This window comes from Pogoniulus pusillus, chromosome 19 (assembly GCF_015220805.1).
Source record: "Pogoniulus pusillus isolate bPogPus1 chromosome 19, bPogPus1.pri, whole genome shotgun sequence".
Classification (NCBI taxonomy): Eukaryota; Metazoa; Chordata; class Aves; order Piciformes; family Lybiidae; genus Pogoniulus; species Pogoniulus pusillus.
In genome coordinates this window covers 3,914,369-3,924,113 of record NC_087282.1, presented here as the reverse complement: position 1 = coordinate 3,924,113, position 9,745 = coordinate 3,914,369, and the positions used below count along the sequence as shown (strand labels likewise).

The 9,745-nt window shown below is 51.9% G+C and overlaps 1 long non-coding RNA gene across 1 annotated transcript; it reads right to left on the bottom strand.

Moving 5' to 3' along the window:
* Positions 1–1,489: 1,489 nt before the first annotated feature.
* LOC135183657 (uncharacterized) lies at positions 1,490–9,461 on the bottom strand. Its single transcript, XR_010305637.1, has 2 exons — positions 9,408–9,461; positions 1,490–2,006 (listed from the first exon to the last, which is right to left on the bottom strand). It is a non-coding gene; the product is annotated as an uncharacterized LOC135183657 (long non-coding RNA).
* Positions 9,462–9,745: the final 284 nt, after the last annotated feature.

Sequence of the window (9,745 nt, the reverse complement as noted above, 5' to 3'; positions counted from 1 at the left end):
CCACCCTGGATGTGTTTAAGGATGGTTTGGATGTGGTGCTTAGGGATATGTTCTGAGGTGAATCTTGTAGAGCAGGGTTCTTGGTGATCCTGAGGGGCTTTCCCAGCCTGCCTGTTGCTTTGGCTCTGTGATTCAGTAAAAGCTGGGTCAGAGCAGGGAAGGTGGGACCCCTGCAAAGCACTGCAGCCCAGCCAGGGTGAGCATCCCCTTGCTCACAGCCAGGACCACTTGGATGCTCTCTGTGCTGTTAACTGCTGCATTATGGCTTGGAAAGGCTGTTGCCAGTGTGGTGCCCCCTCAGCCGGGAGCAGGAGGTGGCCAGCCCTGCCTTCAGCAGATAAAGGAGAGGCTTTCCGCTGGGCGGCCGGCAGGAAGGAGCGCAGCTGCTGCCTTATCTGCTTTCCTCCAGCACGCTGCGCAGTGCCTCAGCTTGCTTGCTTTGGGGATAAATACAAAGTAAGCCTGTTTCTCACCGAGCAGGAGCTGGCAAGCTTCCCAGAGCACATCCTAGGCATGTGTGTCCTCATCCCAGAGGACCTTCTGGCTGCACTGCCTGGGAGGTGAAGGTGCAGCTCCTGCATTGAGCCGTCCTGGCTGCTTATTCCCCTTCCGTGGTCTGCAAAGAAAGGCAGCATAGAATGGTTTAGGTTGGAAGGGACATCAAAGCTCAGACAGTTCCAACCTCATGCCATAGGCAGGGACACCTCCCACTAGAACAGGTTGCTCAAGGCTTCATCCAACCTGGTCTTGAACACCTACAGAAAGGAAGCAGCCACAACCTCCCTGGGCAACCTGTGCCAGTGTCTCACCACCCTCACTGCAAACAACTTCTTCCTAACATCCAGTTTCATTCTCAGCTGTGCCGGTTTGAACCCATTGCTCCTCATCCTGCCATTACAAGGCCTTGTCAATAGTCCCTCCCCAGCCCTTCTGCAGCCCCCTTCAGATCCTGCAAGGCCACTCCAAGGCCACTCAAAGCCTTCTCTTCTCCAGGCTGCACAGCCCCAACTCTCTCAGCCTGTGCTCAGAGCAGAGCTGCTGCAGCCCTCTCAGCATCTTGGTGGCCTCCTCTGGACTGGCTCCAACACTTCCATGTCCTGCTTGTGTTGGGGGCTCCAGAACTGCTCACAGTACTCCAGGTGGGGTGTGAGGAGAGCAGAGCCAAGGGGCAGAATCCCCTCCCTTGCCCTGCTGCCCACACTGCTCTTGCTGCAGCCCAGCACAGGGTTGTGTCTGGGCTGCACTCACACTGCAGGCTCCTGTGGAGCTTTTCATCAGCCCAGACCCCCAGGTCCTGTTCCTCAGGACTGCTCTCATCTGTTCCCCACCCGGCCTGGAGTTGTGCCTGGGACTGTGCCCACCTAGGTGCAGGACCTTACACTTGTCCTTGTTGAATGTCCTGAGGTTGACCTGGGCTTGCCTCTGCAGCCTGTCCAGGTCCCTCTAGCAGGTTGACTGTACCACACAGCTTAGTGCCATCTGTGCACACTTGCTGAGGGCACACTCAATTCCTCTGTCCATATCATCATCCAATCCAAGCTATCTCATGTGTGCCCATGTGGGATATCTTGCCAGTGAGCTTGGGGCTTGCTTGTGAGCAGAACACAAACTCTCAGCCCCTCCTGCCTTCCTGTGCCCACCTGAAAAGGTATCAGTGACTGCACAGGCAGCAGCTGCTGCCACCTTTGCCACACATCGCACTTCGGGGCGGGGGGGGGGGGGGGTTAATTGTACTGCTTCAGAAGCATTTAACACACTGGAACATCCTTGTGCTCCGTGCATTTGGATGTATTCCTAGTCCAGCTCCAATGGCAAGTCCTTAATGAATGCAGCATGATGTGGGATTAGGTTTAAAGCTGTACTTTCCTCTTGCTGTTCCTTACATGCTGGTCGCACCCTTCATGATCTTCATAGGAAATATTTACTTTGAGGAGCTGGGCTCTGAGGATGCCAAGTGATCAAAACCAGGCTGGGTGTGGTTTGCTTTCATATGACTTCAGTTTTTCCTGGAAAGAAAAGGGGAACAAATAAAAACTGACTCTCAAAATTAATGCAAATCAGCTTGAGAATCAGCTCGTCCTGATCAGTGAACACTGAGTGCTTTCCCAACCCATTGATATTAACTTTTATGGGAACAGAGGCTTGAGGAAGAATGGAAAACTAGGGGAAAGTGGTGTCTGGCAAGTGTTAATCTATAGCCAGCACAGGGCTGCTGTAGATAAAAGAGTTGGGGCTCTGCAGCCTGGAAAAGAGAAGGCTTCCAGGAGACCTTGGAGTGGCCTTGCAGTATCTGAAGGGGGCTGCAGGAGGGCTGGGGAGGGACTATTGACAAGGGATTGTAACGAGAGGATGAGGAAGAATGGGTTTGAACTGGCAGAGAGGAGACTCAAAGTGGGTATTAGGAAAGGGTTCATTGCAGTGAGGGTGGTGAGACACTGGCACAGGTTGCTCAGGGAGGTTGTGGAGCACAGAAGCACCCAATGTGATCTTTGATCACATTGGGTGCTTCTGTGCTCCACAACCTCCCTGGAGGTGTTCAAGGCCAGGTTGGATGAGGCCTTAGAGCAACCTGTTCTAGTGGCTTGAAACTGGCTGAGCTTTGAGGTCCCTTCCGACTTCAACTGTTCTATGATTCTACATCCTTGCAGCTGCCTATTCTGAGACTGGGGTCTTCACACTGAGGAAGAGGAGGTAACTCCCCTTGCAAAGCTGTCTGCTCAGTGCACTCCCCATGTTCCAGATCTTCTTGTCTTTCTGAGCAAGCAAGGAAGCAGCAACAGCAGCTTGGATCTCGCTCAAAGTGGAAAATGACCTCACCCATTACTGTTGAGTTGCTCCATCCAGATTTGGTGAATTGAATTGCAAGGAAAGCCATCCCCATGCCAAGGCCTCTGTGTGATCTAGAACTACACTGCCACGTGGTGTAGTGTCTGCCTGTGCCTTAGTGGCCAAAGCAGTGTGGTTTTGTCAGGCCAACAGCTTCTACCCGTTGCAAAGTCTTGATTCTTCAGGTGGCTTCCCATGGAGAACTTTGCTCTTGTTTCTGCAACAGATCAGCTTGCCTGAGACAGCTTCACTGGCCACTGGCAAGACATGGAACACTTTCAGGTTGCACTCTACAGCTACCTGGAGGGGGGTTGGAAGGAGGAGAGGGCAGCTGCTTCTTGGTGTCAAACAACAGGACTAGAGGAAATAGTTCCAAGCTGCACCAGGAGAGGTTCAGGCTGGATGTTAGGAAGTATTTTGTCACTGAAAGGGCTCTCAAACAATGGAATGGTGCCTCTCAAGGGCTGTCTGCATGTGTTGCTGTGTGACCTGAGCTGGATTGTATGGTGCTGCTGTGGCAGGGGATTTGGACTGGATGATCTCTTTGGGTCCCTTCCAACCCCTGACATCCTGTGAGCCTGTGGTGGGGTCACCATCCCTGGAGATGTTTAAGCAACCTGTGGACTTGGTACTTAGAATCATAGGATCATCCAGGTTGGAAGAGACCTCCAAGTTCATCCACTCCAACCTAGCACCCAGCCCTGTCCAGACAACCAGACCATGGCACTAAGTGCCCCATCCAGGCTTGGCTTCAACATCTCCAGAGATGGCAACTCCACCACCTCCCTGGGCAGCCCATTCCAATGCCAATCACCCTCTCTGGCAAAAACTTCCTCCTAACTTCCCTTGTCCTGCTGCCCACACTGTTCCTGAGCCAGGCCAAGATGCCAGTGGCTCTCTTGGCCACTTGGGCACTGCTGCCTCACGTTCAGCTCCTCTCTACCAGCACCCCCAGCTCCCTCTCTGCCTGGCTGCTCTCAGCCACTCTATCCCCAGCCTGTAGTGCTGCTTGGGGTTGTTGTGGCCAAAGTGCAGAACCCTGCACTTGGCCTTGTTGTTGACCCTTCAGTGCTGGGCCAAGGGTTGGACTGAATGATCTTGAAGGTCTCTTCCAATAAGACACATCCTGTGGAGGTCTTTTCCAGGCTAAACAATTGTGTGATTCTATCTGCTGCTTCCCAAGTCAAGACATCTGCCGCTGCTCTGCGCGGAGCCTTTCAAGACAGCTCCACGCTGTCTGCAGAAGAGTTTCATTTGAGCTGGTCAGTAAAGCAGAGGAACACAATCACACCCCCAAATTATCTGGACTTGAAAGCACAGCCATCCCTCCCTTGTTCTCCCCGAGCTGTAACTGAATGCAAACCCCTCTGTCACTTTGCATTTTGCAGCCCTTTCATTCAGTCCTGCTGAATAATTAACAATGGCTTCTAAATAAACACGGGGGATGATTTCCGACCTGCTCTGGATTTCCTTGCAAGGCCAATACCTCTGTCACTGGCCCTCTTAAGTGCTTTTGAAAGGTTGTATACAGGTTCCTTTTACAGTGCATTTGAAGTTTGTAATCCCACCTAAATACACACAAATAGGAAGGATTAACAAACTGCCACGCTGAGGCCAAAAGAAGACAGAGCTAAAAAGCAATCAAGGAGCAGCCTATCAGAGCCATGCAATAAATTGGAGGAGAAGTGGAAAACTGTCAACAAAAATAATATGTTATGGATCCTCAAGCCTTGGTGTTTATGCTAGGGGAAGCCTAAAATAATCTGTGGTTTCTGATGCTTGATTTAGTTTTCCACAAGCCTAATTAACACCAGATTAAGTTTGCTGCCACTATAGTTTAGTGCTGAGGCTGACAAATGCTTGCTGTTTGTTTGTTTTCTACAGAAATGACTGGAGGCAATAGCAATATGACACAGTTAATAAGCTTGAAAACAATGTTGGAATATTCATTTCTATCAACTGGAATCTTTAGGAGAAGTCTCCTGACTCTCCCTATTAAATCCCAACTCTCCAGTCCTTCTGCAGGAAAAATAAGTCCCATTGATTGGGTGTCACATTGGCTTTAGATAAAGCCTTTTGGGTTTAAGCTAGAAGTTAAGCATCTTTGTTGAACAGATAGAGTCATGGAATAAGTCAGGGTTGGAAAGGACCACAAGGATCAGCCAGTTCTAACCCCTCTGCCACAGGTAGGGACACCCTACCCTAGAGCAGGCTGCACACAGCCTCAGCCAGCCTGGCCTTAAACACCTCCAGCCATGGGGCCTCAACCACCTCCCTGGGCAACCCATTCCAGCCTCTCACCACTCTCCTGCTCAACGACTTCCTCCTCACCTCCAGCCTCACTCTCCCCACCTCCAGCTTTGCTCCATTCCCCCCAGTCCTGGCACTCCCTCACAGCCTCAAAAGTCCCTCCCCAGATTTTTTTGAGACCCCACTCAGATGCTGGAAGGCCACAAGAAGGTCCCCTGGGAGCCTCCTCTTCTGCAGCCTGCACAGCCCCAACTCTTTCAGTCTGTGCTCACAGCAGAGCTGCTGCAGCCCTCTGAGCATCCTCCTGGCCCTGCTCTGGACACACTCCAGCATGTGCAGAGAAGGTCTGATGGGTATTAGGGGCTGCACTGAGCTCCTGACAAACCCTCAGCCTTTGAAATCATAGAATGGCAGAACAGTTTGGGTGAGAAGGGACCTTTAACAGCTACCAACTCCACTCCCATGTCTGAGTTGCTGATGCCCCATCAGGAGGTCTGATGGGGGTTAGGGGCTGCACTGGGCTCCTGACAAACCCTCAGCCTTTAAAATCACACAACTGCAGAAAGGTTTGGGTAGGAAGGGACCTTTAACAGATACCTTCTTCACCCCTCTGCTTGTCAGAGCAGGCATCTTTGACTTGATCACATCTCTCAGAGCCCCATCCAGCCTGACCTGGTCTCATCACCCTCAGATTAAAAAGAACTTTCCAATATCTAGTATAAGATGTGATCTAAGCTGATGAAAGATTGTATCTTGGTGAGCAAACTGTAGGCATAGCTGAGGATGAGCAGGTCAGATAAATGTGCACTTTCACTACAAGTCACTGAGCAAGCACAGGCAGAGTTTTCATGCTTGAGTCTTCATCTGTCCCCACAATATTCTTGTCTTTGTGCTGACCTGAAGCTGAACTATTTATGGAGAGGCTGAACAGATAATGCCACTGTTCAGTGGCACAGCCAGCAGCTCAGCTGGGAGATAAACACTCCTAAGCCAGCACAAATGCCTGCTGATAAGGGCAAATGTCAGGATTTAGTGACTTTCTGTTCTTTCCTGCTCTGGCTTATAGATCACCAACCACAGCAGCTCACTGAGAGAAACCCATCCACCAAGAGACAGCTCATACCTTTCTTCCTAGCAAAGTGCAACTGAGGTAACACCTCTGAGCATCCTGCATCTGCTGCTCAGGAACCCACCCATGGGCCCATCTGCACAGAGCCTGCTGAGCTGCTGCCTGGAATTCAGCTTTCAAGGACTTCTTTCAGAGTCGACACTGCAGCCTTCCAACTCCAAGTCACTCTGCAAAGCTTGGATTAAATCCAGCCTCAGGGGCAACTCCAGACCAAACTCACCCTCCTGCCTCCTGCCATTCTGAACAGACTAAAAGGGATGGCACTGAAATTGTTTAGCCTGGAGAAGAGGAGGCTCAGGGCAGAGCTCATTGCTGGCTACAACTACCTGAAGGGAGGCTGTAGCCAGGTGGGGTTGGGCTCTGTTGCCAGGCAAGCAGCAACAGAACAAGGGGACACAGTCTCAAGCTGTGCCAGGGCAGGTCTAGGCTGGATGTTAGGAGGAAGTTGTTGTCAGAGAGAGTGATTGGCATTGGAACGGGCTGCCCAGGGAGGTGGAGTCTCTGTGCCTGGAGGTGTTGAAGCCAAGCCTGGCTGGGGCACTTAGTGCCATGGTCTGGTTTATTGTCTAGGGCTGGGTGCTAGGTTGGCCTGGATGAGCTTGGAGGTCTCCTCCAACCTGCTTGATTCCATGAAATGAGAAGAAAAATACTGAAGATTTTTTCTCCTCACATCCAGTTGGCAGCAGGCTACAAAGCTCATCTCTGTGTTGAAGGTGTGCTTGGGGAGCAGCTCTCACAGGGCTGCAGTTGACCATGCCCCTTAATATTGTTAATTGGGCTCTGAAGTGAGGAGGACAGGCTGGGGCTGGATTTAATACTGCACTTCCATACCTTCTTAGCTTGGATTTCTCAACCAACTGTGCAAAGATTTATCATTTGCTAACTGCAAGTGAATTACTACAGGGTAACACAATCCTGGGTTGAATGCAGAGGAGGAATGATGTCTTTCAGATGGCTGGGGTAAGCCCACAACAGGCTGGGGCTGCATCCACAGGTGGCCCCTGCTGCAGCAGACAGCATTTCCTTCCAGGCAAAGCAAAAAAACACCAACAACCAAGAAGTCTTTTCAGGGCACTTAAATCATATTTCTTCTTAAAATAGATGTGCCAGAGCCCAGTGCTTGAATGTGTTTTCTAATAACATGGTAGCTGCTGAGTTATTCTGCTCTTTACCCTCCCTCTTGGCTCCTAAGCTGCTCTCCATGGCTCACTCATCACATAACAGCAGTTCTCCTCCTTTGCAGATGCTGCATCATGCAAGGAAGCAAGAGAACCACAGAGCCTCCTCCTGCTGCATGCCCGGGAAGCTGCAAGCCTGGAGCAGCTCTGCCCCTGCTGCAGACCACAGGAGGATACAAATAGGACCCAAGCCCAAGTCAAACAGCATGTGTTGTGAAAATCCAGCTCCTAGAGCTGCCTCTGCTGAGTAGTGCATCCATCAGCTTCAGAAACCAGCAGCTGAGACACATTACAGACTCAGAGGCTTTCCCCTGAGCCTGGATGTGTGTTCTAAACCCAAACCCCACAGAGGGTTAAACCCAATCTGCCACAGAAGACAGGGCTGCTTGGGATGGGGGTCAGTCCTTTGCTGATGTCTCCAGGGGATTCATTCTGGGGGGATGCTGTTGGGGTATGGGCTGGTGCAGTTGTGGTGCTTTCCTGGGCCACCACTGACAGCTTTAAGCACTCAGCATCCCCATCTGCTCCCCAGTGCAGAATGGAAAGGAGATACTGTGTTGGAGTTATTGGTAGGTACCTCTTTGGGCTGCCCTGTCCTCCTGCTCTGGCAAGGGGGTTGGACTCCATCTCTTTGGGTCCCTTCCAACCTCTGACATCCTGTGAGCCTTCCTGACCTGATGAGAGCATTTATGGGCAGCTGTGTCCCTGCAGTCCCTTCACCAGCTGCACAGCTCCCTCCACTGCTGTCCCACGGACATCTCTGCCCCCCAGCAGGATGTACTGCAAGAGGGATGCCTCAACTCCCCTTGTAAAGCAGGCAAAGCAGCAGAGAAGGTAACTGGAGCGTTCCCAGGCTTGGCAGGGAAAGGAAACCACCCTGCTGATCCATTAGCTCTGTTTTAACATACACTGCAAGAACTACAGTGGGAAGGCAGCTGACAAAAAGCTTTTCTGTGCCCAGTCTCTGCAAATGACCTCTGATTTCAGGCCTGCACCTCACAGATGCCCTTCTCCTGTGCTGCTTTGTGGCCAGGGAAGCCCAACACGATCTTCCTGCAGATGGGGCTCTGGCATGTAAGAGCAGAGTGGTGACCCTTCCCTTTTCTCCCACATTCTAACACCAGGATCCCAAATGCATCCTTTACTTTCAAACAGACCTGCAGGCAGTTTCATTGTCCAGCTGCTTCAGTCAGTGTTATTGCTGCACAGCTGTACCATGTAGCTGCTTCTGCCTCCTCACCCTGACCAAGCCTTTGAAAAATGGAATGGATTATCAGCTCCAGAATTGCACTGTGGTAGGGGTTGGAAGGGAGCTCTGGAGATCATCTTTCCAACCCCTCTGCTAAGACAGGGTCATAGAATCAATCAGCATTGGAAGGGACCACAAGGAGCATCTAGTTCCAACCCCCCTGCCCTGGGCAGGGACACCTCACATTAGGTTAGGCTGGCCAGAGCCTCATCCAGCCTGGCCTTAAACACCTCCAGGGTGCTAAGAAGAGCTCAGCCCAAGCAAGGAGGCCCAGTCAGCAGCCATGGGTGACCTTAGAGCTGCATTTCAGCATCTGAAAGGGATTTACAGGAAGGCTGTGGAGGGACCATTTAGAAAGGTTTGTAGTGAGAGGAGGGGGAGCAATGATTTGAAACTGGAGCAGGGAAGATTTAGGTTGGTCATCAGGAGAAAGTTCTTCACAGTGAGAGTGGTGCCTGAAGAACTTCTGCTGCACCCCCACCCCCTTCATCTCCTCAAGGCAGCCCCTGCTCCATCACCCCCATCCCCCTTCACCCTGCCTAAGCAGCTCCTTCTCTACCACCACCATTTTTGTACCCACCCCAGAGCCTGGGGCAAGACCCTCAGCCAGCCAAGATGCCATGCAGAAAAGCTCAGCCCAAGTGAGGAGGCCCAACCAGCACCCGTGGGTACAGTGACCATCAAGTTTCTGCCCTAGCTAGCCGGGGGGCCAACCAGGCCCCCCAGCCTTTAGATCCCCTCCACCATTCACCCAGTGCACACCAGGGGCACTCACCAGGGATGATCTGAGGAGGATCCCTCTGCCCAGATGGGCAAGCTTGGGGCTTGCCTTTCCTGGGGCTGATTATAAAGGGGAGTGGGCAGGGAGGGCAAAGTGGTCACATCTGGGGTGGGAGGGCAAAGTGGTCACACCTGGGGTGGGAGGAGACTGCAACAGGACCCAGGTGCTCTGGGTTTGGGGGCAAAGGGGAAATCTGGTGTGGAGTGGGAAAGGGGAGTGGTGCTGAAAGGAGAGAGATGGAGAGGAAGGATGGAGATGGAGCTGAAAAGAGGAAGATGGAGAGGGAAGGAGGAAGATGGAAAGAAAAGGAGGAAGATGGAGGGAAAGAGGTT